Source organism: Coffea arabica, chromosome 9e (assembly GCF_036785885.1).
Source record: "Coffea arabica cultivar ET-39 chromosome 9e, Coffea Arabica ET-39 HiFi, whole genome shotgun sequence".
Taxonomy (NCBI): Eukaryota; Viridiplantae; Streptophyta; class Magnoliopsida; order Gentianales; family Rubiaceae; genus Coffea; species Coffea arabica.
In genome coordinates this window covers 983,519-1,010,711 of record NC_092327.1, presented here as the reverse complement: position 1 = coordinate 1,010,711, position 27,193 = coordinate 983,519, and the positions used below count along the sequence as shown (strand labels likewise).

Here is a 27,193-nt window from a genome sequence, read left to right as displayed (position 1 = left end):
TGATCGACTTTCATCAAAGAGAAGTTGCTCTTCCTTGTGTTTGGTCTTCAAGTTTGGGTAAAGCTTGGTAGACACTTGGTTTGTTTCTCTATTTTACATTTCTGTTTAATAAAATCTTCATTGCTTATCTATACTTGCTTCTCCGATCAATATTGCTATTGTCTTCTAATCTACTTGGTTGATCATTACTAAAAAGGAAGGTAAATTTTCATTAACGAAAAAGTGCATAAACTTGGTTAAGATTTTAATCAAACCAATTCACCCCCCCATCTTGGTTGTCTGTGGGACTAACATTTCCAAATTTACTGATACATACATACACATAGAATATTACATGAGTATAGGTAGGGTCTAATTTGGATTTGAGTTTGGATCTAAATCTTAGAAAACCAGACTTTATCCAAATCCATGACTCTTTTACAGTATTTGGGTTTGGTTAGGGTTTGGGTTTAATAAATTAAACCTAAACCCTACTCATATATACTGGGTTTGGATTGGATTTAGGTAAAATTCGATCCACTGACATACTTAGTTCGGTATCATAGGCTATCCTTAAAACAGTGCAATTAGGTGAAATATGGATGAAATTAATTGGAATAGCACATTTTTAATTAGGTAAGACATCATTGTCAGCTTATAATCTAGTTCTGTATCGAACTTCTTTTATAATCCAAATCAAGAACGTTACATTTCGATTACTAATAAACAATGTTGATTAATGAGACATACGGTGGCATGAATAATTGGAGAGTGGACCTATTTTTTAAATTTGGTAAGACATCATTGTCAGCCTATAATCTAGTTCCGTATAGAACTTCTTTTGTAATCCAAATCTAGAACGTTACATTTCGATTAATAATAAACAATGTTGATTAATAAGACATACGGTGGCATGAATAATTGGAGAGTGGACCTATTTTTTTAATTATGTAAGACATCATTGTCAGCCTATAATCTAGTTCCGCATAGAACTTCTTCCTGGTTTCATCACTCAAAGCTGGAAATGGCATCACTCAAACCTGGTTTCCTGGTTTCATCAAATTCCTACTTGACTTCCATGTAGCAAGGCCAGGATAATTTCAATAAATATTTGAGGAAAATCTATAATTTGGATAACATCATGAAGTGCATGTGATGAACAATTTTCGAAGACAGTAGCTGATAGACCCTTAATCATAAGTCAATTTTAAAATTTCGAAGCGATAAAACTTGTGCTTTTTTTTGAATGTGATCAAGGTGGAGGTAATTATCAATGGGTCTACAAATCAACGTAATTTGTAGGCCCAAGAGATTTGACAAGGTTTAATTTGTACTATATGGTACCATAGGTTACCTTTGAAAAACTGCATTTACGTGAAATTAATTATAACAACAGCTCTTTAGGTTAGACATCATTGTTAAGCCTAGAATTAGTTCCGTATAGAACTTATATTTTATATTATCCAAACCTAGCACCTTGCATTTCGACTAATAATAAACAATGTTGGATTAATGAAACATCTTGTGCGAAAAAATATATATATTTTGAACTAGGGATTCAGTGGATAGATACAAGAATTAGAACTGAAGTTGAAAAGAACCACAATCATGGATCCCAAGACAAGAAAGCTTGGGGGGTCTCTGAAAGTTCCTTTTGTCCAAGAGTTGGCTAAGGAAAATCCCTCTTCTGTTCCAACTCGTTACATACGCCCCGACAAAGACCAATATCCAACCATCTCTAACGGTGGTTCTTTCCACCAAATACCAGTTGTGGATATGCAAAGCTTGTTTAGTTCTGCTGAGGAGGTAAGTGATTTGGAGCTTCAGAAGCTGCATTCTGCTTGCAAGGAGTGGGGTTTTTTCCAGGTATATATACAAGGATTGAATGTATGACAAACACATATTTGTGTGACAAGCTATTATATATTTGAAATAGTTTGATTATACAACTTTTTTACAAAACTAAATTATCAAGTGTTGTTATTTCGATGTTTGAACCGTCGATTTGGTGTAAGGTTTGAACCCTAACCAATATCCTAGAAAGGAACTCTAAATTCTCCTTGGTGGCCACTAGACCAAGACTCTATGGTTACCTATTTCAAGGTTTGAGACCATCCCACATTTTTTTTTGTTCCAAAAAAAAAAAAGAAACCATCTTGAAATGAAATCGAAGTCCTATGAAAAATGAATCCGTTGAATGACTTAATCATCTTTTACCTGAATTTTACGAGTGCAAATCAGTTGAAAGGATACATTTGCTTATGTGCTGTTCCATCCAGACGCTATTACTTATGAGAATAACTGTCAGCAGCTCATTAATCATGGAGTTAGCTCTTCATTGGTGGAGAAATTGAAATCAGAAGTTCAAGATTTTTTCAATCTGCCGATGGCTTAAAAGAACAAATATGGTCAAGAACCAGGAGATGTAGAAGGATATGGGTAGGCCTTTGTCAAATCAGAGGAGCAAAAGCGTGACTGGGCTGACATGTTATACATGATCACTCAACCAGAAGATTTAAAAAAACCTCATTTGTTCCCTAAGCTGCCTCTTCCTCTAAGGTATATTTGACCAACCATGCACAACACACACAAAACGGGGAATTTTATTCAAGTGTTCTATCTTTAGTCTTGTAATTCTTTAACCATGCAGTTTTAGGATAAAAACTGCTTTTGACATGAACTAACATACGTAGTATGCTAAAATTTTAGCCAAACTGTACTACTAGTTACTGAACTTTCTTGAATGAAAAAAAAAATGGATGGCCGAAAAAAGACATTCATGAAAATTTAATGGCCACTGATGCACTTTGCCAGATGGTTTTGATTGAAGCTGTGAGGACCCGTAAAATTTCTTTATCTCATAATATGTTATTTTCTTTTCTTGCATGCATTCTCTTCATGAAACCCTATTATATTGCTTTTTTCGAGATTTTTATAAGTAAATATAGTTTTTAAATCATTTTTCTAGTATAAGTTAGTCTTGATAAATTTGAAGTGCGTTGAAGACGTGGGACTTGCTAGTGCGCTAAGTGCGATAAAATTTTGACGATTAATTGAAGTTTTGTATGACGAGATATTATTTTACAAGGTGTTAGGAGATAATTAGAGTATAGTTATCTAGGTTAAGCTTGGTAGACAAAGGGATAAGAATACACTTAAGAAGGGCCAAGTGTCGCGATCCGATTGGAAGTTGACTTGCCTAACTTTTCTTTAACTTTACTAAAACTCCTATTTTGACCCAAATCATCTTCATTTGCTATCCTCCTTTGCCGAACTCCACCTTGAGAGAAAAGAAAAGAAAGCTTCAATTATATCTTCCATTTCTTGCACAAATCTTGAAATCCAACCGATTAACTCTTGAATTAGTCTACCAAATCGACTTGCTAAGGGAGTTTGAAGAACTTGGTGGAGTTGTTTTGGAAGAAAAACCCCTAAGCTACTACCTTTCTTGAGGAGTTAAGGTATTTTGCTTGGAACTCACTTTTTGTTTCTAATAATGGTTAATTGGTGACTTATGGTAGCTAACTAGTTGGTTTTATGGAAGATTTTATGGATTAGAGTGGAGTTGGCTAAATTTCGGATTTTTGTGGGAATTTTTTTGTTTTCATATGATGGTTATGGTTGGCCTTGAATTGATGGATCTAAATTATGTTAAATGGATCCCTTGTGTGCTAATTGCGATTGTTTGCGGAAAAATTTCGATTTTGTGCGGAAATTCCAGTTTTAGGGTTCCGATTTGCCCTGTTCTGCCTGGTTTTGTTTGACTAGGTTAGAGGACGAATTAGGCTTAGCACAAAACATGAAAATTGTAGGAAATGATGTTTTATAGCTGCCTGTAAATTTCAGCTCGATCAGAGCACCGTAGTATGTGAAATGACCGAAATATCCTTGACTGCCCATAAGCCCTATTTTCGCGGACAGTTTTCTGTCTTCGTGGGGATTTCAATTTTTGACTCTGAAAATGCATGATTTAGCTTTGGAAGTCTTCATAAGAAATGTAGGTATATGTCTTGGATTCGAAACGCCATAAGATACACCTCAATCGGATTTCGGTAACCTGAGTTATTGTCATTTAATCATAGTGCGGTTAACTAGTCTGATTGTGAGATGCTGGTTCTGTAATTTGACATTTTGACCTAGATACACTACGAACTGGACTAAGTGGTCTTCATCAAAGTTGTAGGCCTTTATTTTAGTTTCGAAACGGTACAAATTGCACCACAATCTGATAAGCGTAGCTTTGGTTGTGTCTGTTCCGCTAAGAGACGTCAAACCTGCTATTTAGCTTTTGTTTTTAAAACTTGATTTCTAGTTGCATTCCTAAACTTACTTTGTATTTGGATGAACTTGATCCTAGTTGAAGGGCTATTTTATTGAGATTTCTTATGTGTTGAATTGGACTGACTTGAGGAAAACAATGAAGCCATAAATGGCCGGAATATAGCAAAATACAGAGGGCATGCTGCCCAAAATTTTAGGGCTACGCGATTCCTTCAAGTTGAGTTGATCTTAGTAAAAATGAAGGGTTTTGAGGGTTGTTTGTAACCCTAGGACCAACTGTTATCTTTTTACTCAAAAGTCATATTTTTATTCTTCTGTACTAGTATTTAACCTGAAAAGGCGTACGACATGTAGTCGGGTCTCATTTATGCATTTCATTTACTGGGTTTGTGGATTATTTTATGCATTCCATTTACTGGGTCTCATTTATAATTGTTTTATCTTGATTATTTTAGGGTTTCTTGGCGATTAAAGCCACTTTGGATAAAAATTTTTGAAGTATCTGTACTGGAACCGGTGAGTGTACCACTTCCCTCATTTGTTGCTTAACTTGGTTTCTGCACCTGCAATATATGAGTTGAATGACTGTATCATCTGTTTATTATGTTTGAGACGAGGGTGTACTTTATCACACTCGTTCTCTTGTCTGTCTGTATTCCTATTTATTGTGTATAATCTGTTAACTGTATCTGAGTCTGTTCGGACGTCGTTTGGAGGTTGGTATCCAACGATCTTTTTGTGACCTCTGAGCTCAACACTTGTGGCCAGTTACTCAAGTCGGGCCGGCAAGGGTCTAGTCGATTAGATAAAGAACCACGGTAGTCTGTTCTGGGAATCTTTGGGTATTGAGACTCTTGATTCTGGTATACTCGAATATTACCATTACTGTTCCTGTTTAAGGGTTCGGACCCGGTAGGGGTATGTTTGGTGGACGAAAAATTTGTGTAAAGTGGGGTCTACGGATATGTTGGTTCTATTTACGTTGACGGAGAGTCAACGGATTCGGAACAAGTACTGCAAATGGAAATCTGGCTCCTGAGAGCCACTTGTATCCTTTCCCTTTTAATCTCTGTGTCTAATTGCTTTCCTTTATATCTGGTATATGTATCCGATTGGTTAAACGTGAAAGACCATGATTTTATCCCTATATGTTTGGTACCTCATTGAGCGTAAGCTCACCCCTTTCTGTTAACTTTTTTTTTTCCTTACAGGGGACAAACTTGAAAATCACGATTTTGGAAGAAAAGGTTAAGCTAGTATATATGTCATGTTGTTAAGCTCTTTTAAAAACGAAACCCTAATTATATTTTGTGTAGTATGAATACCTCGGATTGCACTGTATGTTAATTTGTTCAAGACTCCAATGTAAATATATGTATAAGTGTTTAATCTTGTCTATTAAATGTATTCCATTGAGACTATGATTTTATGGTTTGGTAAGCATGTTCTCACCTTAGTAGTTTCCGATTGTTCGTTTTCTTTGGGTCTTATTGCGCGTACTATATTGGGTTTGTGTGAATCGACTCCGTAGTTCTGGCGGGAGTTGGGCAGACGGTCCGCCGAACCCTTTGGTTCGCCTTAGGGTGAGGTGGGGCTGTCACAGGTGGTATCAGAGTCACTTCGCGTGGTCTCTGCTCGGAGTGAGATTAGGTCAAGTGGTGTTGTGGTCCTGATTTCGTGAATGTGTCTAAGTGCTCGTTTGAGCATAAGTTATGAACCGTGCATGTCCTAAGTGTAAAGATGTTTATCATGAGAGTTGAGGAAGTTAGGTATGTATGTCGGGTATGAATCCTTAATATGGATGATTTACTCTTGGGACCAGCCGGCTCGAGCTGTGAATTATTTTATTTGGGATTCTTATGCCCGGCTACTAAATAGATGAGAGACTAGGTTAGAAAGGACTTGGGCGAACTAGAAATTTGATTCTATGGAACTTCATGTGGTTTGTTCGGGTGTTAGTAGGTTTGATTAATCTAGATTAAGATATAAATTCTGGTATCCTCGTAGATTATGGATGGAGGCTTAGAGGGGAAATAACTTTTCGTTAGTTATTTTTGTGCTTTTAACCTAGTTCGTCTATAGTACCTTTGGATGACCCTGCTACATTCATGGATCTCTTTTTGTTGTATCTAACTGACTGCTACTGTGTGACTGGTTCGGTACAATTGTGTTATGTATATATGCTTTTGATCTGTGTGTACCTCTTGTTACTTGCTTATGCATATAATTATCTTTAATGGTATATTAACGCTTCGACCCTAGATTGGTTAGACCAATAGAGGGTACTCGTAGTAGACGTGGTCGTGGGCACGGACGTAAGCAACCCTCGAATGAAAGGGGTAACCGAGAACCAATACCTGAATCAAATCCTGAACCTAGGGTTGACCCAAATACTCAAGTAACCGCTGCTATCCAGTGCATGACTGATCTGCTAGCCCATGTAGTGGAACACCAGGGTCAGAACTCTAATCCTCAACCTGAAAATCTTGGTAACCATATAGAGGGCGAGGATAGGGCTCTCGAAAGATTTCAAAAATTTTTCCCACCGAAGTTTATTGGAGGGCCAGATCCAGATGTGGCTGAGAGATGGTTAGAAAAGATGGTGGACATCTTTGCTGCCCTGCATTATACGGAGGAAAGGCAGGTGACTTTTGTTGTCTTCCAACTGGAAGGGGCAGCCCGTTCCTGGTGGAACGTAATACGACAGAAATGGGACCGAGAACAAATGCCCAGGACATGGGTGAACTTCATGAGAGAGTTCAAGCCTAAATTCTTCCCTCCTCTGGTTCAAGAACAGAAGGAAGATGAATTCATTCGGCTTCGTCAAGGAACTCAGACCGTGGCCGAGTATGAGAGTCAATTTACTCAGTTATCTAAGTTTGCGCCCGAATTGATTGTAACCGAACAAAGACGGATAAAACATTTTGTACAGGGATTAAATGTTGAGATTCAGAAGGACCTAACTGTAGCCCAACTTAGTACCTTTAGTGATGCTGTGAAGAAAGTCCAGCGGATTGAAAATGCTAGGCTACAGGTGAGAAACTTCCAAGCCAAGAAAAGGAGCTTCCCTGGGAGTAGCTCGAAACAAGAAGATAAGAGTACACTCCCTAAGATTGGAAAGGGAAACGGGGGAGTACGACAACCGGGAGTATCGCGTGATGTCTCTCAGGGGGGACCGGTCTCTACTACTCATGGTCCCTGTGGATATTGCGGAGGGTTAAATCATACGGAGACAAATTGTTGAAAGAAAGAGGAAAAATATCTACACTGCGGTAGTGCCGATTATCGGATTGCTGACTGTCCAGTTCGATTGCGAAAAGGAAAAGGGACCCAGCAACCAACGAAGACTACCCCTGGACAGTCGGAAGAGGAAGGGATTGGATCGAAGGTACCGGCTCGGGTATATTCTTTAGAGCATCATCAGATCCCTGACCCGTCTGAGGGCATAGAAGGTACGATCCGTTGGTTACTTTAGATTTTAAGAAAATTTCGAGGACGAAATTTGTTTAAGGGGGAGAGAGTGTGAGGACCCATAAAATTTCTTTATCTCATAATATGTTATTTTCTTTTCTTGCATGCATTCTCTTCATGAAACCCTATTATATTGCTTTTTTTGAGATTTTTATAAGTAAATATAGTTTTTAAATCATTTTTCTAGTATATGTTAGTCTTGATAAGTTTGAAGTGCGTTGAAGACGTGGGACTCGCTAGTGCGCTAAGTGCGATAAAATTTTGACGATTAATTGAAGTTTTCCATGACGAGATATTATTTTACAAGGTGTTAGGAGATAATTAGAGTATAGTTATCTAGGTTAAGATTGGTAGACAAAGGGATAAGAATACACTTAAGAAGGGCCAAGTGTCACGATCCAATTGGAAGTTGACTTGCCTAACTTTTCTTTAACTTTACTAAAACTCCTATTTTGATCCAAATCATCTTCATTTGCTATCCCCCTTGGCCGAACTCCACCTTGAGAGAAAAGAAAAGAAAGTTTCAACTATATCTTCCATTTCTTGCACAAATCTTGAAATCCTACCGATTAACTCTTGAATTAGTCCACAAAATCGACTTGCTAAGGGAGTTTGAAGAACTTGGTGGAGTTGTTTTGGAAGAAAAACCCCTAAGCCACTACCTTTCTTGAGGAGTTAAGGTATTTTGCTTGGAACTCACTTTTTGTTTCTAATAATAGTCAATCGGTGACTTATGGTAGCTAACTAGTTGGTTTTATGGAAGATTTTATGGATTAGAGTGGAGTTGGCTAAATTTCTGAATTTTGTGGGAATTTTTCTGTTTTCATATGATGGTTATGGTTGGCCTTGAATTGATGGATCTAAATTGTGTTAAATGGATCCCTTGTGTGCTAATTGCGATTGTTTGCGAAAAAATTTTGGTTTTGTGCGGAAATTCCAGTTTTCGGGTTTCGATTTGCCCTGTTCTGCCCAATTCTGTTTGACTAGGTTAGAGGCCGAATTAGACTTAGCACAAAACATGAAAGTTGTAGGAAATTATGTTTTATAGCTTCCTGTAAAATTTCAGCTCGATCAGAGTACCGTAGTATGTGAAATGACCGAAATATCCTTGACTGCCCATCAGCCCTATTTTCGCGGACAGTTTTCTGTCTTCGTGGGGATTTCAATTTTTGACTCTGAAAATGCATGATTTAGCTTTGGAGGTCTTCATACGAAATGTAAGTATATGTCTTGGTTTCGAAACTCCATAAGATATACATCAATCGGACTTCGGTAGCCTGAGTTATTATCGTTAAATTGTAGTGCGGTTAACTAATCTGATTGTGAGATGCTGGTTCTGTAATTTGACATTTTGACCTAGATACACTATGAACTGTACTAAGTGGTCTTCATCAAAGTTGTAGGCCTTTATCTTAATTTTGAAACGGTATAAATTGCACCCCAATCTGATAAGCGTAGTTTCGATTGTGTCTGTTCCGCTAAGAGACGTCAAACCTGCTATTTAGCTTTTGTCTTTAAAACTTGATTTCTAATTGCATTCCTAGACTTGCTTTGTATTTGGATGAACTTGAGCCTAGTTGAAGGGCTATTGTATTGAGATTTCTTATGTATTGAATTGGACAAATTTGAGGAAATCAATAAAACCATAAATGGCTGGAATATAGCAAAATACAGAGGGCACGCTGCCCAAAATTTTGGGGCTACGCGATTCCTTCAAGTTGAGTTGATCTTAGTAAAAATGAAGGGTTTTGAGGGTTGTTTGTAACCCTAGGACCAACTGTTATCTTTTTACTCAAAAGTCATATTTTTATTCTTCTGTACTAGTACTTAACCTGGAAAGGCGTATGACATGTAGTCGGGTCTCATTTATGCATTCCATTTACTGGATTTGTGGATGTGCGAACTATAATTGTTTTGTCTTGATTATTTTAGTGTTTCTTGGCGATTAAAGCCACTTTGGGTAAAAACTTTTGAAGTATTTGTACTGGAACCGGTGAGTGTACCACTTCCCTCATTTGTTGCTTGACTTGGTTTCTGCACCTGCAATCTATGAGTTGAATGACTGTATTATCTGTTTATTCTGTTTGAGACGAGAGTGTACTTTATCACACTCGTTCTCTTGTCTGTCTGTATTCCTATTTATTGTGTATAATCTGTTAACTGTATCTGAGTCTGTTCGGACGTCGTTTGGAGGTTGGTATCCAAGACTTTTCTGTGACCTCTGAGCTCAACACTTGTGGCTAGTTATTCAAGTCGAGCCCGCAAGGGTCTGGTCGATTAGATAACGAGCCACGGTAGTCTGTTCTGGAAATCTTTGGGTATTGAGACTCTTGATTCCGGTATACTCGAGTATTACCATTACTGTTCCTGTTCGGCGTTCTGGCCCGGTAGGAGTATGTTTGGTGGATGAAAAATTAATTTAAAGTGGGGTCTACGAATATGTTGGTTATATTTACGTTGACGGAGAGTCAACGGGTTCGGATCAAGTACTGCAAATGGGAATCTGGCTCTTGAGAGCCACTTGTATCCTTTCCCTTTGAATCACTGTGTCTAATTGCTTTCCTTTATATCTAGTATATGTATCTGATTGGTTAAACGTGAAAGGCCATGATTTTACCCCTATATGTTTGGTACCTCATTGAGCGTAAACTCACCCCTTTCTGTTAGCTTTGTTTTCCTTACAGGGGACAAACTTGAAAATCACGATTTTGGTAGAAAAGGGTCAAGTTAGTATATATGTCTTGTTGTTATGCTCTTTTGAAAACGAAACCCTAATTATATTTTGTGTAGTATGAATACCTCGGATTGCACTGTATGTTAATTTGTTCAAGACTCCAATGTAAATATATGTATAAGTATTTAATCTTGTCTATTAAATGTATTCCGTTGAGACTATGATTTTTTGGTTTGGTAAGCATGTTCTCACCTTAGTAGTTTTCGATTGTTCGTTTTCTTCGGGTCCTATCGCGCGTACTATATTGGGTTTGTGTGAATCGACTCTGTAGTTCTGGTGAGAGTTGAACAGGCGATATGCCGAACCCTTTGGTTCGCCTTAGGGTGAGGTGGGGCTGTCACTGAAGCAATTCAATGATACCATTTAATTTAACATTTTCACGTCTATCTAAATTTGAACGCTAATGCATCAGATAGGTGAGATTTTTTAGTAGGTAAAGTTGATTTTTCTGTAAAATTATCTACTGAGAAAGATAGAATAAAAGAATATGTTGATGTGATAATTTTTAAAGCTAACATTTCAGATTTATGTTTAGGGAAATATAAAGATCCATAAATGGCTGAATACTTGATGACGAAAGGTCAAGCAAAAAAATAAGCTGAAATGCCAATGAGAAATTAATTACCCTGCCACCCTTCATTCACTATCTTCCAAACCAAATAAAAAGAGAGAAATATATTTAGAACAACAACATGAATAATTCAAAACATTAAATTATTGTACATATGCTAGTAAGTCCACTAAGGCTTAAGAAGCTTTCTTTTTCACTTTTTGTGAGATTGAGAAAAATAATGACCTGCAAAGAATTTCCGTTTGTGTTTTGATCAAAGATGATTTTTTTTAATAAAATATCAAATTTTCATTAAAATTTACACTAATGGTAGAAATTATATCATCAAATATATACATATATCAAATAACATATCTGAAAAAAGGATACTACAGATATGAAGAACAATAAAAATTACATTATAAAGCTCCAAATTTAAAAAATGAGATAAAATAATTGTAGCTCCATGGATATCTATGCCTGCTTGTAATCGTCAAATCTGCTGATTAACGGCTTCAATTCCATATATTATAGTGAGATCTACCGAATAGATCTAAGAAATTCCAGATCTAATAATCAAAATCTGAAAAACTCAAATGTAATAAAAGAAAAATGAAAAAATTATCAAAAACTCTCACTAGAAATCCTTAGGAGAGAATAAAACTCCACTAAAAAATTTAGGAGAAAAGAAAACTCTCACTAAACAACTCTAAGGAGAGAAGATGGCAGGTGTTGAGTCGTGCAATAATAATTACCCACTCAAGAAAAATATAAATTTTGTATATAGCGGTGAATAGGGTCGAATCCACAGGGATTGGGGATAATTCGTTTCTTCCAGAGTTCGAAGTATGGGGGATTTTTGGAGAATATAAAATAACTAATTAACTAACTAATGAAACAACTAATAGAAATAAACAAGAATTAATCAATAACCAATACGACCCTAGCCAAAGGTGCAACTTTTCAGACACTGTTCATTCAACTGATCATCGATGCAAAAATAATTCAATTACTCATTAATAGATTGATTATAGTTATCATACACACGATAAACAACCAGTCTTTCCTTACTTTTTCGATAGTAAAGGTACGACCGTTAACTATTTTTCTAACCAAAAAATAACCCTAGGTACGACTGTAGGATTTAATTTCTAGATTGCATTAAAAATTAGAAAAACCCAACCCTAACTAACAAACACACTACGAGGGTTTGTTTAAATTAGATCATGCGTTTCTTTAACATGGAACCAATTACGCTAGTCGCCACTGGTATTAATCAATTGTACAATTACGAATTCAATCAATTAATCTGGCAGTAGATTATTAGGTTAATTTGAATATCTGGCTCTTGACATTCAAATAACAAAACAATCAGAAGAAATTAAACTAGAAAACGTACAAATACCAATGAATAAAAGAAATAAGTAAAATAATTTGATCTCACAGATGTTTGGAACCGAGTTTTCAAGTTGACCTTTGACTAGATGAGGAACTTAGCCACGCCTCATAGAGAAATTTTCACGCGAATTAGTATAATTCATGAATATGAAACTTTGTTCTTAAAACAATCTAATATGTTTCATGCAAGAAGAGTAAAGGCACGAAGAAGGAATTATCTCCCGTGTTGCGGCCTCGGGACGAAGACGAATAATAGAAGAATCTCCCTAATCTAAACAATGACTAGTCCCTCATCTCGTTGGTTTTTCCACCGAATAAGGAAAAGAAAGAGATAAGGCAACTACTGAAGTTTCCTTCTTTCTTGTTTCCTAATGCTAGTAAACTACTAGTCACGAAAGGAAAGACATTAGTTTAGCACATCTTGGAGCGGGATTTGCAAGGATTCTCAAGGCTTCCCACGTGCATAGCATTTTCTCAAGAAAGTCACCCTTTTTAGTACTTTTCTGCTCCACTTCCTGTAATTAGGTCCAACTACCAAATATAAGTATATTTCAACAATTAAAACAATATTTGGCAAGGACAAAGAGGAAAATTAACCATAAAATTAATAACAAATTATGCCCTATCAATTCCCTCCACACCTAAACCATGCTTGTCCTCAAACATGAGAACAACAAATCAAACAATCAAATTCAAACAATGGTTATTGATCAAATCTTCTATTGCCAAGTTACAATTAAAACATATGTCAAGCATTAGTGATTAAGTTTCAAGAAATTTCTCTCTAGTTATCTTTCAAAATCAAAGACTTTTCCAATTTTCGACTAATTAATCAAAGAAATATAAAATATTCAACTAACATTCGTAAGCAAATGGTTCGACTATTAAGCAAAATCTCAACATTAAAATTCATGAATCAGTGGGCTAATAATTTATTCAAACACTTCTACTTTTTTCACTATTAACACATTTTTTTCTAAAATATCCCCACACTTGATTGATTTTTTTTCAGGGAAAATGCTTAGTCTTTAGCCATTTAAACGTTTTGACGCGGACTCCGACATTGGCCAAATGAAGGAACTTGGTTATTCAGCCATCATCGCTTAAATATCATATACTCATAGCTATCGTCATTTTTTGACGCGAAAATCGACACTTATGGTGAAAACCTCCGGTTACTAGGCAACGATACTAGCGGAGTATAGCCAAATATGATTCAAATAAGCATCAAAAATAAAATTAAAGATCACACAAGCCCACTTCATTTCTTAAATATGGAGAACTAAGATTAATAGTTGAACCAATTTGAATAAAAATGCTAGACAAATATTTACAATACTTAGAGAAGTTAACCAAAAAGTGCAAAAGTCACAAAATCTCAAATATTCACCAAAAAGATACCCTTTAACTTAACGATGTCATACTTAACACCTTAGTGTATAAAATCTTAACAATAGAAAAATTTGAAACATCTAACCATCGTTTATCAGGAACACTCACAAGTATGCATAAAGATAGGCAAAAATTGGATAAAATTTGACAAAATCAAACAAAAAATTCCAACAAAAATGCCTATACTTGCACTTTTCCAATATACTACTCCCCCCATACATAGATCTTACATTGTCCCTAATGTAAGAGATAAATAATAGAATACGAAACAAAAGGGACAATGAAACTTCCCTGATAACTGTAGGGGCCGTGGACAGCTACTGGTAAGGGAAAAATGATTGTGGAGCTCGACGTAAGTTGATGGTTGGCAACGGTGGAATTCGAATGGAGAAGGATGGAAGAAAGAAGGAAGAAAGAAAAAGAAAAGAGAAAGAAAACGGAAAAAGAAACGGAAAAGGAAGAGAAAAGAAAAGAATTTTTTTTTTTAGAGCCACTGTGTTAGGCGTGGGCATGCCAAGATAGGGAAAAGTAATCTGACCTTGGGAGTCACTTTTCGCAATTTAACGCGTGCCCTCCTCGCGTTGGCACGCCATGATCTGGAAAAGTAATCTAATCCTGGTGTGACTTTTTTGCAAATTAATGCATGCCCTCCTTGCGTGGGCACGCCAAAATTCCTTGACTTGCCTACGTTGTGAACAATTGAGGTTTTATCAACATGGGGCACGCCATGTTTTGCAAAAGTCTCCTAACCATGAGGTTGAGGCTTGCAAGATTAACGCGTGCCCTCCTTGCCTGGGCACGCCAAGATTACCTATCCTGGTCATAATGGAGGAAAATATCAAGATCGACTAGTATCCAAGTGAGAAACGACAAATTTAAAGCAATGAACAACGAAAAAAATAAGCAAAACCAATATTTGGGTTGCCTCCCAAAAAGCGCCTTTCTTTAACGTTTTTGGCTAGACATTGTCATGTTTGTTCAGGGAGGATAAAATCTTGTGACTCGTTTCAGTGCTTCATTCTCTATATAATCCTGATAGCTCTCGTAAATAGAGTAATCCTTTAAAACACGAGTTACGGTCTTCCATGAACTAGTAGATGGCACCAAAAAATCAACAATAATCTGAATTCTCCACTCACTCCTCCATCACGCACATTTATTGGTCTAAGATATTTTGACATCGCCACTCTTAATTTATTCCTGTCATGAAATTCAAAATTTTCTAGTATAATAAAGTCAATCTCACTAACAGAAATTGAAAATAAGAGTCAGGAGAATATTGATTAAGGAATGGAGAAAATATCACCGCATTTGGAGATTGTTCACAGGATTCATTCACTTGGACGAGTTGATATTGGGGTTTTATTTCTTGCACTTCAACTTCCTTTTCAACTGCATCTTTAGATCCGTTTTCTTGAAACTCTTGCAGTTCCATGTCATTTGTCCGGATAATTGTACTTTCATCTTTATCAAGGTCGATGTTAGTCTATGAGAGCAATTCTGACATCGATGATGGCTATTGCTGTTGATATTGATGTTGAAAATTGATTGGGTCTGGTGCATAATTAAAGTTGGAGTTGTCCCACCATTTTTGATCATACCTATTTGAATAAGGGTCATGCCACGTTCGAGATTGGGGTGAAAAACCTCCAAACTTATTGAGATAGGCATTCAGGTAATCTTGATATTCAGAGCACATACTGGTTGAATGATCTGTAGCATAATAAATCTCATAAGTTGCAGCAGTCATTTTGTCTATAAGAAAACTTAGTGAATCTGAATATTGATCATCAGAAAAACCACAAGCTTCATTTCCTTTCATAGGAATAAAATCCAGTCCATCACCAAAATACAAAATGTTAACAGCTATAAACTAGTAAAAAAAAAAGAAATAAGAGAAAAAATAGAAATAAAAATAAGATGAACTCAAAAATAAACAAATTAATCAGGCACCAGCCCCCGGCAACGGCGCCAAAAATTGACAGGTGTCGAGTCTATGCAATAATAATTATCTACTCAAGATAAATACAAATTTTGTATACAGCGGTGAGTAGAGTCGAATCCACAGGGACTGGGGATAATTCGTTTCTTCCGGAGTCCGAAGTATGGGGGATTTTTGGAGAATATAAAATAACTAATTAACTAACTAATAAAACAACTAATAGAAATAAACAAGAATTAATCAATAACAATAACTAATACGACCCTAACTACATGTGCAACTTTTCAGACACGGTTCATTCAACTGATCATCGATGCAAAGATAATTCAATTACTCATTAATAGATTAGTTATAGTTGTTATACATACAATAAACAACCAGTTTTTCCTTACATTTTCGATAGTCAAGGTACGACCGTTAACTATTTCTCTAACCAAAAAATAACCCTAGGTACGACTGTAGGATTTAATTTCTAGATTGCATTAAAAATGAGAAAAGCCTAACCCTAACTAACAAACATGCTACGAGGGTTTGTTTAAATTAGATCATGTGTTTCCCTAACATAGAACCAATCACGCTAGTCACAACTGGTATTAATCAATTGAACAATTACGGATTCAATCAATTATTCTGGCAGTAGATTATTAGGTTAATTTGAATATCAGGCCTTTGACATTCAAATAACAAAACAATCATAAGAAGTTAAACTAGAAAACGTACAAATACCAATGAATAAAAGAAATAAGTAAAATAATTTGATCTCACAAATATTTGGAACTGAGTCTTCAAGTTGACCCTCGACTAGATGAGGAACTTAGCCACGCCTCATAGAGAAATTTCCACGTGAATTAGTATAATTCATGAATATCAAACTTTGTTCTTGAAACAATCTAATACGTTTCATGCAAGAAGAGTAAAGGCACGAAGAAGGAATTATCTCCTGTGTTGCGGCCTCGGGACGAAGACGAATAATAGAAGAATCTCCCTAATCTAAACAATGACTAGTCCCTCATCTCGTTGGTTTTTCCACCGAATAAGGAAAACAAAGAGATAAGACAACTACTGAAGTTTCCTTCTTTCTTGTTTCCTAATGCTAGTAAACTACTAGTCACGAAAGGAAAGGCATTGGTTTAGCACATCTTAGAGCCGGATTTGCAAGGATTCTCAAAGCTCCCCACGTGCATGGCATTTTCTCAAGAAAGTCACCCATTTTAGTACTTTTCTGCTTCACTTCCTGTAATTAGGTTCAAATACCAAATATAAGTATATTTCAATAATTAAAACAATATTTGGCAAAGACAAAGAGGAAAATTAACCATAAAATTAATAACAAATTATGCTCTATCAGAAGAAACTCTCATTAGAAAATCTTAAGATATATTTTATTCACATAAATGAAAAGAAACTATAGAGAGAGCTCGTCACATAGAGAGAGATTAGAAAAATCTGATCTCTCTCTCATGAGAGAGTTGAATGAGAGTTTTAGTTAGAGAGCTTTTTCAAAAGAGAAGAAAGATAGAAGAAGGATAGCCTAAGATATTTTAGGTCAAAATGTTACTGATATTTTAAAAGATGAAGTTGAACAATAAAAAATCACCAATTCACTGTGACAAATGGTTACAATGAGCTCAAATTTATTGAGATATCTTGATTCACTGTGCAATTTGAAAATAAACAAATCAGTTATGATTTTAAGTTCATTATAATATACATCTAAATTTATACTTAGACTTAGGTATGCTAAGTTCTCATTATAGTTTATTTGCATGTTAATCAATCCAATAATGCTGCAAAACATGAAACTAACAATGAAGTTTGTGAGCAAAATTTACTTTTCTTTTCTTTTGTTATGATACTAAACCGATATTTATGCTAGCTACCTTTATATTCCTTCAAATGTTCTTGGTTCTGCTACGTAGGGAAAGTCTTCAAGAGTACTGTATAGAGCTCAAAAGGCTTGCCTTGAAGATTCTCAGCCTAATATCAAAAGCATTAGGAATGAAGCATGAAGAATTGAAGTGCTTTTAGAAGAAGGGTTGCAATCCATGAGGCTCACTTACTATCCTCCATGTCCTCAACCTGAGCTGGTCACAGGCCTCTGCCATCACTCTGATCCTGTTAGCCTCACTATTTTACTTCAAATCAATGATGTACAAGGTCTCCAAATCAAGGAAAATGAAGCTTGGGTTCCTGTTATTCCACTTCCTGATGCTTTTATAGTCAACGTTGGTGATATCCTAGAGGTAAGTATTCGCATAAATATAAGGCTTTATTGTGAATTGCCCCATTAACAAGTGCATGCTTTTCAATTTGCTCCATCGTTGTTTGTTCTAAGGGTCAGTCACACTCTGCTCTGCTAAACTTTGGGGGTAGGCACACTTTTGACTTTACTATTACGAGCCTTAAAATTGTATGCTTGGCCCCTTGAAAACTAGTCAAAGATATAAATATTAACGTCATAAGGCAAAAATTAAGTGTAAGGATGTTAATGCCCTTTCATTTCTGAAATGATTAATAATTTATCATAATTGCCATTTTGTTCTAAAAAATTATATCTTCTCTATAGTATCTAATATACAAAATCAAATTAATAAAACCAAAAAAAGCTTTTTCAATTTAATATCCTTAAAGTCTTTTCAAAGTCATGTTGAATTAATGTTCTTTTATCTTATACATTGTTTTCAATTTATTGGACTTTAAATCTAATAGTAATAATAAATAATGTAGTAATAAAAAAATAATATAGTAATAACAATAAATAAAGTTGGCAAAATTTTGAAATCATGCTATAATATTAAGCTTGTTACTACTTAACAGCGTAATATTTTATTCTTTTAGTTTATGTAAATTGTTAGAAGAATATTTTTGTTATATTTTGTTTGTCAGATTAGTCAACTATGAATTACTTAACTAAATTTTTAATAAGGACTAATATATATTACATCTAGACTTAGAGGAGAATAAATAGAGATTAAATAAAAAAAAATCACTTTCTTCACCAGTAAAAGGGCATTAATAGTAAACTATATATAATTTCATCAACAAAAGAGCAATATTGTCATAACACTCAATTTTCTTGACAAAGTTAAGATTTCAAACATTGACAAAGGTAAGATTTCAAATATTCACTAGATTTCTAGTGGTGTGAGGTGCATATTTTTAAGGTTTAAGGTGGTAAAGTATGAGTACCTCCAAATCCAAAGCTCAGGGGAACAAAATGGTGAATAAGCTTTGTTTTGATTGGATCTGTCCTCTCCCTAGACTTCCACTATTTACATTTTGTTTCCAACATTTACCTAATGTGCCACAACACTCCTATAAAAGCCCAAATTGTCATGTGGAATGCACTTACTCTCCGACTACAATTAGCTTACGTACCAAATTTTTAGTAACTTAGTCATCAGAATCTTTTGCCAAGCTGTGACTGATAAAGCTATCAGAACTTCCAGTGTCCACCAATACGTTCACTACTACAGTTCTCATAACCTGTTCTCATCAGAATCTTTTGCCAAGCTGTGACTGATAAAGCTATCAGAACTTCCAGTGTCCACCAATGCGTTCACTACTACAGTTCTCATAACCTGTTGTAGAGTAATGGTCTTTCTTTTGAGACCAGAAGACAAAGTATGAAATGACATGTCTACCACAACCCCAATATTACTAGTAACCTCATCTTGCTTCCCTTGGACATCTGCAAACTCAATTTCCTCCTCTTTGTCTTCTGCCATCAGATGCAGCTGCTTCATTTTACTTTGATGTCCTGCTCCAAATTTGTTGGCACACTCGAAACAAAAATTATTATTCCTCTGGTATTGGATGGTGAAATTTTCTATATGATGTTAGGACTAGAATCCTGATTAGCAGAAGCTCCTTTTTCAACTCGATAATGAGGGAGCCTATAGCTATTAGTTCCAATACCGTGGCCAATTTTGATTTTATATAATTCAAATCTGGAGTCCACATTCTGCCTACCCCCTTGTCTAATCTGTCTATATCAAATGCTACTATTAAAATCTCAGGTTTGAACATCTTGACTGTGCCTAATTTCTTCTCTAAGCCCGCTAATGAAACTGGAGACAGAATATCGTTCACTTAGTCTTATTACTCCCGAGGAGCATCAAAGTTTTCAAGTGTTCAAACTTCTCTTGGTATTCTTCTAAATTACCAATCTATTGCGACTTATTGAATTTTTCTAAATTTCCTCTATCAACAAATGTGTGCACGATAGTTCTTTAATTCCTTCCAAGACAAACTAGCTAGGTTTTTCAATCTTGACCCCCCGAAACTAGTTATCTGTTATTCCCTCATAATACATTCCAATCACATTCATTCTATTTTAATCAAAAAAATTTGTAAAACAAGAATAATTTATGGCATTTTCTGACTCATTCCCTGAGATTATCCCCAAAGAACATAGGTAATTCAACCTTAAGAGTAACTGGGAAAAGGAATCCTACTCCAGTTCTCCTTAGTAGTCGCTCCAGGCTCATTGGTGGACAACAACTTCTGTTGCTTCTAGGAGGTGGGAATGTGTCGCCCTCACTTCTCCCTAAGGCGAACCAAAGGGTATCGGCGGGACGCCTGTCCAGCTCTCGCCAGAACTCGATACAAATTCAATTCAAACTTAAGGATAACTGTCGATACTAAAAGTCGAATGTATAAAGAAAGGTTGTTTCCTTAAAAAAAATGTTCAAGTCTTACATCACAAGATACCAAAAGTACATCAACAATCCCAAAATATATAACCTCCAAAAGTTGTCTAAACAATTACATTCAAAACCCTAATCAAAAGTCCAACAAGTTGGCTTCTCTATAATTCCTTCCAATTCAACTCCTATTAAGGAAAACAAATCTAACAGGGTGAGCAAATGCTCGTGAGGCCAAGAAACACACATGCAAACACGTAGTCCAAGTAGAAATCACATTTATACAATAAGTATAAATTGTAAAGTTCGAGTATTTAGCATTTCAAGTAGGAAAAGTAAACAGAAACAATTCAAGGATACTGTAGCTCTCAGGAGCTAAATTTCACGTAACCAAGTCTAGGTCTTGATCAATTCCATGTTGACACTCCGTCAACCACATAAGTATCAAATCCTGTAGATACACCACTTTCTTCGAATCCCGTCACCGTTACACCCCCTTACCGGGCCTGCTCATCAAGGTTTTGATATGACTCGAGTATATCAGGGTAATACTACGCGAGTATGCCAAGCAAGATCTCTCCAATAGATCAAGTTTTACAAATATCTCATGGTTTGCCAAGCTTATCGACCAAGCTCATGCTGGCTCGATTCGTAAAGTTAGCCAACGAGTTTGGACATCCCCCGAATACGAATATAAGTCGAGGAGACCACGCTCCAATCGACGATCACAAATACGAATCACAACCACATCACATCACATGAGTCGAATATTAATTCACACGAGTCGAATATCAATTCACACAGTGAAATTTAATCATAATTTCATGAAAAAAGAGAACGAGTGCGATAAAGTACACACTCATTTCAACAATTCGAATTCACATAACACACAAGCAATAATCCACGTATTTGACAACAATTCATACACTTGACACTCACCAAATCAAAACAAAAGTGAGTGAGCGAGCAATTAAGCCTTCAGGCGTCCGCTTCGAGATTCTCTTGAAGATCTCCTTGAGCGCCTGAACAAATAACAAGTACTTTTACTCACAACCATGTATTAACCAATAACGAAGGTACACTTATTTAGACTAAGTCCATGTCTCAAAAGAGAACCTTAATCACTCAAAAATCGAAGTTCAAAGTGAGGAATTATTAATTTAAAAAAAACTGATTTCCTCCATAAAATCGAGTTTAAAATGATCAATCAATATCAAAGGATAGGGAAAAGTTTCCAAAAACTCACTTCTCATCAAGTCGGAAAATTTCAGTTTTGCGCGTCAAATTTTGAAAAATCAGATCTTGCACTCGGTAGGTCTCAAAATGGAAAACTTTATACGTTGAAATCTTGGTTCGGAGTACTAAAATTTCCTAGAAGACACTTTTCCAAGATTCTACATGGAAAGCATTCATTTTTCAGATCAAAGTTTCAGTTCCGAGAAGACAGGTTTGAACTAGTCTTATTTTTCAGTAATCTTTGGAAATTCGGCATAATTCACAAAAAGTGAATCAGCCTTTGAATTTCATAACACAATAAGAGTTCCAAACAAGGTTTCAAACATGATAAACGGAACTAAATTCGGAATCTTGAGTATCAAGATATAGCAGTTCATAGTCGGTAAATTTTCACTACTAGAACAGTGAATTCCCAAATTTAAAAGGCTATCTTTGTAGCATCATTTGGATATCGAAAGGTTGTTGAAATAATGCCAAATTTGATACACTTAAACCTCTATATGTGGACTACCCTTGCATCAAATTTCACGTAAAAACTTGCGTGGGAAGGCAGTTAACAAAACGACTAAAGTTCATAAAATGTTTCAAGGCTAATCTGCCTTCTCACTTTTATTTCTTTTCCAAACATTTTGCACAATGAAATCAGTCCAAATTCGATCCATTTTTTGAAACCAGGGTCCTAGGAACCTTTAATAAACACTTGATGGTTGATTGACAGCAAAATTTTCGAAATAAAACATCCCACAACAAACTAGACCAGTCGGCCAGAAAGAAGGAAAAGCTTTCCAGTTTTCCAGCTTTATTGCACTTTGGAAATCAGACCACATCTCACTCAATACAAGTTCAAATTAAGAATTGTTGGTGGCGTTGGAAACTAGGTTCAAATTTCTTGAATTCATCAGAAGGAAATGTTTCCAAATTCAGTTCACAAGTGGTTCAAAAACAAGCCACAAGTTGCAGCTTCTCATTTCCTCTCGGACAGATATTCATAACAGGGCAGCAAACTTTGACGAATCACTACGGATGACTCAAAATGAACTAGCAGGTGATTTTTATACCGTTAGAATCTACGAATGTCTAGTTTTGAATGCCGCTAATGGCACTCAATTTCAATTTTTGTACAAAGAGATATATTCGAACAAAGAGGTACTGTTTGGCTGCCAGATTACCATTTCCAGATTTCTTTCTTTTTCGAAAACTCTAGTTTTGTTCAACCAAATGAAACGATTTTCGAATGACACTTTGTACACACAATATAAAACATATAACCATCAATTTCACATCAAAACAAGTACCAAAAATTCGAAACAACCACTAAACAACAAGGACAGAATTTTGGCCAGCTTGCACTTCTAACTTTCCTTCGATTTTTCCTTCACTTTCTAACGGTATTCATCTCAAATAACACGTAAACAACCACAATCAACTAATTGCACCTCAAGCCAGCTACCTATAATCCACCTCAAGACCGCTAGCCTAACAATTAAAGTAAGAAATGAAACACCTCAAGTCTGCTAGCCTATTTCATGCTTAGGGTTTCAAACCTATGCAAAATCAACCACTAAACTTCGATTAAATGGAAAGATTAGAAGAGTTGATGGGTTTACCTCTAACCCTTGTAGAAACCAGAAATTTTCACCACAAAAACCTCCAAAAATCTCCACTAGATGTTGTCTTCCTCCAATCTAAAGTTAATCTCCAAGTAGTTTTGAAGTTGGGTGCAAATTTGGAAGTGCAATGGAAGCAAGAATTGAGCAAGATGAAGTGAAGCTTTTTCCTCCTTTCTTCCTTGGGTGTTCAGCCGACCAAGAGAGAGGAAGAGAAGGGTTTTGTGTGTTGTGAAGGTTGGTGGATGAACTCGGTTAAAGAAGCCAAGTTAAAAGTGAAAAAGTCAACTCGCAATAGTGCGCGAATAGTGTCCTGTACTACCACTTTTCTCTCTTGTTTGTTGCACTAGTGCACTAATCCTCAAATGTAATTCCTTTAACACTATAATTATTCATTCTTAGTAGTTTAGTATAAGTTTCTTAAATTTCCACTTAGCCGTTTTGACGCGAAATACGCGAACATTCGATTCGCGTGCGATAAAGCGAAATTTAAAACGATAATATAATTAACCAATACTAGGGTAAATAATTATAAAACATGAGTCCTCACATGGAATCCCAAAATTTTCTTCTTCGCAGATCACTTTCTGATTGTCTTTACAAGACATCACCATCATAGAGGAGCTGAATTTCTGATGCACATTGTGAATCATGGACTCCATCTTCTTGCTATTACTTTCCCACTCATCTTTAAAATGTTGCTGGAAATTATTCATGGAGTCTAACTGCTGCTAAAAATTTCCTATGGAAGCCAGAGCCTTGCTCAACCTTGCTTCTGTTTCTTGACCTTCTCCTTCAAAGACTTAAAACAAGTAGTTTCAGCCATGATCAGGGGGTATTCAAGCAGCCAGAGTCAACCGCTTCATACCAACAACTATCAGGGGCTCAAACATTGGAGTCCAAATTAAGTATTGATTTGGGAGAAAAATGAACTAGAGAAGGAAAGAATTAGTTCAAGAATGAGGAATGATCAAAACGAGAGAAGAAGAAAGAGATGCAGAGGGAAAGATTGAATATAAGAAAGGAATGACTACCAAACTCCTTTCCTAACTAGTTTCACAAACTGAAGGAAATTAAACCAAGCTATCTTAGTATTTAGTTTCCTAATTCTTCTAATTTCTTGTTTTGGTGTCTTGTATGTTTAGTTTTCATATTAGTTTAGGAATTAGTTTCCTTCATTTCTTTCTTTTGCCCGTTCCGTTTGTTTGTTTATAAATATTTCGCTGCCATGCTATTTCTTCGAGTGTGTGATTTGTTTTGATTATTTATCCTAAGGGCTATTTTCCTACAAAGTATTAGAGGTCTGGACTTTGATTCTAGGGCTTGTTCATGAAATTGAAGCATGGATCAATGTTATTCATCACGTTGTGATGTTTTTATTTTTGATGGTAAAAATGATTTTGAGATTTGGAGTTGGTTGATGAAAAAAAAATTTCAAGCTATTGGAATTTGGGATTTTGTCTAAAAGGGGCTCATGAAACCTATAGAAGGTACGAATTATCAAGCAGTTTAAGAGTTAGAGAAGAATAAATAAGATTGCAAGGCATTCCAATATCTCAACACCCAAGTCCAATTGCATGTTGCCAAAAAATTTATAGATGTAAATACAGCAACGGAGGTTTGGAAAATTTTGATGAATTTCTATGGTCATGGTGGAGAAGAATTTTGTGATGAGGTAGGAGAATTTTTTTTTTATGAGTCAAAGAAAGAAGAAATTGCAGAAATTATGGGTACACATGAAGATGAAAAATTTATGGCTGAAAAAGAAATTTCACATGTGGTTGAGAAAGAAAGTGAAGTCGTTGGTGATATGGAAAATGTAACTAAAGATTGTGATAAGAGAGAAATTTTGATTTCATTGTGGTTGATGATTTTTTGAAGCGAAAGATGCGATTATTAAAATTGATGCGATTGTTAGTGTGAAAAAATAAAAGGAAAAATATGGTGATATTAAAAACATTGGAGGTGGCAACTATGATTTTCTAGTGTTGGGAAATTTTCTTGGTGATGTGGAGTAATGAATGGAGTTTGGATGAACATGTTTAACTTTTTTGACATAAGTGATCAAGGTAAGAAATTGTTCAAAAAGTATAAGTTTCGACCACTGTTACATGTAAAGATGAAACTAAAAATCAATCATAAGTTGGAGTTAAATGTTGCGTCTACTGCAACTGAGTTTTCCATAGAGATTCAAGTTCGAAATGACATTGAAGGTGAGCACAATAACTAGCATGGTTTAAGGAAGGCAATAAAGGAAATTAAACCCAACTATCTTAGTATTTAGTTTTTTAATTCTTCTAGTTTCTTGTTTCGGTGTCTTGTTTGTTTAGTTCCCATATTGGTTTAGGAGATTTCAAATCAGTTCCAAATAAGTTTCGGTTTATACTTGTATTTGTTTAATAAGTTTAACAATGCATAAATACTACTAGAGTAGTAGATTATTCCTTGAAAAAATGAGTCGAGTTTTGAGGGTAAATTTGAGAGAAAGTCTCATAGTTTAGATTCGTAAATTGTCGTAAGCGAAAAGTTACAATTTGATATTGCTATGATTGAGTTTTGAGTTAATAAATAGTTAAATGTTTGTTTGTATATTTATTCTCCTTCTCTTCCCAAATACTTTTATATGTGTTAAAATTGCTTTTGTTTCTTATTTGTGCCCTATTATCAAAAAAAAAAAAAAGGTCTTCCCTACTTATCTAAATGGGGCCAATGGCCTAGGTTGGCCACCTCTAGGGGTATCAATGGGTCAGGTTTGGATCCGAACTCGGCTCAGGCCCGATAATTTTTTCCGAATATGGGTTGAGAAATAATTCCGATACCCGGATCCGTTTACTCTAACAAAAAATAGGTTGGACACGGAATATAGGATTCTAACCCGGATCCAAACAATATATTAATAATTATAAAATATAAATATTTCTAAATACATTCTTTTACCAAATTAACAATTTAGTAATGATTTTGTAGATTGATTTGTGGTTAGTTTTGTATTGACTATTGAATTATTTGTGATTTAGTTTTGTAATTTGATTTGTTTAATTTTGGAGATAGAATTATGATTGGTTTTGGATTTAATTTTAAAATGTTTAAATTTGGATTTTTTTTCCGAATAGACCTAGATTCGACCCACAGCCCGTCGAACCCAATTCCAAAACTCTACGATCAAGACCCGTTGGGTATACGGGTCGGGTCTGGATTTACTACATAAAAACGGGTTGGGTTCAGAATTTTCAGTTTCGATCAGAACCCCGACCCGTTGACAAGCCTAGCCACCTTCATTGCACTTGGGAGGGGTACCTGCCTAAGGTCTGTCTAAGTGGCAGGGTCTATGCAATAATTTGTGATAGCGAGGGTTTCCATTCGCAAACAAAAAAAATAGAAGAGGTTAAAAAAAAAAACTCTTGCCAAGTCAGCATACTACATGTCTTTTGACTTAAGCCATTATTAAAATCACGAAAATGATGTCCAATGATTCATTCAACTTTTTTACTTTTGAGGGAATGACATTCAACAATATCCGATCTATGTGGACTTGAAAGCAGTAATGCCCTCATCCCCTTGTGTCCTCTTTGGCAAGATGGTATGCATTCCAGCTTTTAGTTCCTATGCGTCCACCCCAATGATAGCCGTCTTGCCCCCAGATGTCTTTTAGTTTAATATAGCCCAAAATGCAACGGAGCCCTTTTATGATATATGACGGGTATTTTACATACGTGCAAGCTAAAAAATACCGAATTACACCCGTTCACTGCAAGTATACAGATCAACTAGTAGTTTAGGGTATATATCGGGTCGATCCCACAGGGAAGAGTGAACAATTACCGGTATTACTAAAGCTTCTCTATTATTTAGACTATCAATAAATTATAACAAATTTAATCTACTGAAATTATACAAAATGATAAATGAAAGCTCCTTAGGTTATGGTATCCCTAACTACTCATGCAAGTGCTATAT

General features: G+C 35.6%; 1 pseudogene; it reads left to right on the top strand.

The window, feature by feature from the left end:
- Window positions 1-1,570: 1,570 nt before the first annotated feature.
- Window positions 1,571-18,648, top strand: LOC140014865 (oxoglutarate-dependent flavonoid 7-O-demethylase 1-like; annotated as a pseudogene).
- Window positions 18,649-27,193: the final 8,545 nt, after the last annotated feature.